The sequence below is a fragment of the Budorcas taxicolor genome, chromosome 12, assembly GCF_023091745.1.
Source record: "Budorcas taxicolor isolate Tak-1 chromosome 12, Takin1.1, whole genome shotgun sequence".
Taxonomy (NCBI): domain Eukaryota; kingdom Metazoa; phylum Chordata; class Mammalia; order Artiodactyla; family Bovidae; genus Budorcas; species Budorcas taxicolor.
This window is the reverse complement of record NC_068921.1, coordinates 50,025,537-50,028,594: the sequence shown is the minus strand read 5'-3', so window position 1 is coordinate 50,028,594 and position 3,058 is coordinate 50,025,537. Positions and strand designations below refer to the sequence as shown.

The 3,058-nt window shown below is 48.3% G+C and overlaps 1 pseudogene; it reads right to left on the bottom strand.

The window, feature by feature from the left end:
• Window positions 1-1,066: 1,066 nt before the first annotated feature.
• Window positions 1,067-1,802, bottom strand: LOC128057579 (mitochondrial import inner membrane translocase subunit Tim29-like; annotated as a pseudogene).
• Between the last annotated feature and the right edge of the window lie 1,256 nt (window positions 1,803-3,058).

Genomic DNA, 3,058 nt, shown 5'->3' with positions numbered 1-3,058 from the left:
TTATGACCCTGTAGACTATAGCCCACCAGGCTCCTCTGTTCATGGGGATTCTCCAGGCAAGAATACTGGAGTGGGTTGCCATGTGCTCCTCCAGGGGATCTTCCCAACCCAGGGATTGAACTCCATCACTTGCATCTCCTGCATTGGCAGGTAGGTTCTTACCACTAGTGCCACCTGGGAAGCCCCTGCTATAACATGTATATAGTGTTTTTTCCCTTAACTATCAATTTTGCATTGTGTGCTGCTGCTGCTGCTGCTAAGTCGCTTCAGTCGTGTCTGACTCTGTGCAACCCCATAGACGGCAGCCCACCAGGCTCCCCGGTCCTTGGGATTCTCCAGGCAAAAACACTGGTGGGGTTGCCATTTCCTTCTCCAATGCATGATAGTGAAAAGTGAAAGTGAAGTCGCTCATTCGTGTGCGACTCTTAGCGACATACTCCTTTCCAAATGATTCTGTATTTTCAAGGTTACTGAAGGGAAATGGCAACCCACTTCAGTATTCTTGCCTGAGAAATCCCACAGACAGAGGAGGCTTGTGGGCTCCAATCCACGGAGTCGCAAAAGAGTCCCACTCGAGTTAGCAACGGAACAATGACAGTGTGAAATGTTATCAATTGCAGGAAGCCGGGTGAACCTTTACACAGAATGTCTCGATTATTGTTCCAATTTCTTCTGAGACTACGATTACTTAAAACTGAATTAAAAAATACATGTCCCTCATGGAAATAGAGAATAAACCTTTTAGGTCAAATTTTAAAAAGAAAATCTGCTTATTTCCGTCTAAAGTTTCTTACCAAATCTGGCAGTGATTAAGACGACATGGCACGTCTCTCTGCTCTCCCCAACTCCTAGACCAGGGAGGCTCTCAATGAGCCGTCCGCTCACAGCGAATAGGTGAGAGGGAGGCCCCTGATTTTGTGAAAACCCAGGGAGAGAACGCTGCAAATAATTTACTTCCACCACGCTGCGTTTGAGGCTCACACGCACCAACTGCACATTCCCGGGCCAGCATTCTGCGGAGGCCGGGGGCCGGGAGCCCGGTCGGGAACCTGGGGGGGTCTGAGTTTCATCTCGCGACCTCCGAAGGCAGCAGAGAGTCAGGCTGGCTCAGGGCGAGCTGGTCCTTCTCCTTCTGCAAAACTTGGTCCTCCCACAGCGCCTGGTTCACCTGGTCATCGGTGAGCACCACGGGCTTGTATTTCTCGTCGAAGAGCAGCTCATTGGCCTCCGACTGCAGCTGGTGGGGCCCGACAATGTGCAGGTGAGCCAGCAGGTGCAGGAACTCGTCGTCGTCGTTGTCGTAGTCGCGCATTCGGGCCCCCAGCACCCACCAGCGGCCCACGAAGCCCACATCCAGAATCCGGTCCGGGAAGTCGGTCCAGCGGGGCTGCAGGTAGCGACAGCGAGCCTGGTAGAGGCTGGCCTGGGCGTCGAAGGGCGCCTCGTACACCAACGAGCAGTGGCGCAGACAAGCCGCGACCCTGCAGCCAGAGCAGCCGCTGAGCGAACGCCTCCGAGTCGCGGTTGCAAGTGGTGGGCGCCAGCAGCAGGAGGGTCCCCGACGTGTGGAGCAGCGCCTCCTGGAAGGCTGCCTTGCTCGGTGCCAGGGAGCAACAGGCCGCCGCGCCACCCAGCAGCCCCAAGTACACAGCCGCCCTCCCGGGCCGGGCCCGCACGGCCGCCGCCGCATCCTTGCAGATCTCGGTGTAATTTTGGAGCAGCGAGCTGGCCCAAGCGCCCAACCGTGCCCACACGCCGGGCTTTGCGGCCGCAGCATCACCCGCCTCTCTAAGGCTTTGCATTGTATAGATTTTTGGATTTATGATCTTTAATCATTCTGTAATTTAGGGAAATATACATACCTTTATTTTTGGGCTCCAAAATCACTGCAGATGGTGACTGCAGCCATGAAATTAAAGTTATGACCAACCTAGATAGCATATTCAAAAGCAGAGACATTACTTTGCCGACTAAGGTCTGTCTAGTCAAGGCTATGGTTTTTCCAGTAGTCATGTATGAATGTGAGTGTTGGACTGTGAAGAAGGCTGAGCGCTGAAGAATTGATGCTTTTGAACTGTGGTGTTGGAGAAGACTCTTGAGAGTCCCTTGGACTGCAAGGAGATCCAACCCCAGTCCATTGTGAAGGAGATCAGCCCTGGGATTTCTTTGGAAGGAATGATGCTAAAGCTGAAACTCCAGTACTCTGGCTACCTTGTATGAAGAGTTGACTCATTGGAAAAGACTTTGATGCTGGGAGGGATTGGGGGCAGGAAGAGAAGGGGACGACAGGATGAGATGGCTGGATGGCATCACTGACTCGATGGAAGTGAGTCTGAGTGAACTCCAGGAGTTGGTGATGGACAGTGAGGCCTGGCGTGCTGTGATTCATGGGGTCGCAAAGAGTCGGACACGACTGAGCGACTGAACTGAACTGAACTGACATAACTTTAAACATCTCTCTAGCCTTTTTCTTTGTAATTTTCTGGGATTTCTATTATCTGTATACAGGCATTTCTATTATCTGTATACATCTATTGTCTGTATATAGGCATCTTATTCTATCCTTTCTCTCTCTGAATTTTCATTTCTTTATTCCTCCTTTGTTTTTTTTTTCTTTTTATTTATTTATTTTAAATTTTTATTTTTACTTTATTTTACTTTACAATACTGTATTGGTTTTGCCATACATTGACATGAATCCACCATGGGTAGATTCTTTATTTCATTATTACAGTTGGTATTTTAACTATTATATTTTCAATATCCAGTAATTCCACTTGGTTCTCCCTTTTGACTTGTGGTCTGTTTCATATTATTTAAAACTTACCCTAGTTCTTTGAGACTTTTATTCTTGCTCTTAATTCTGCTTTATGCGATAAAACTCTTCTTTGTAGTGAATGTACTACAGAGTTAGTAATCTATTGCCCTATAAAAAATTATTGACAAGTTACCTCAAAACTTAATGATTTTAAAAACAATAATATATTTTTTGGTCTCATGGTTTCTGTGGTTCATGAATTCAGACAATGTACAGTAGGGATGGCTTGTCTCTGCCTCA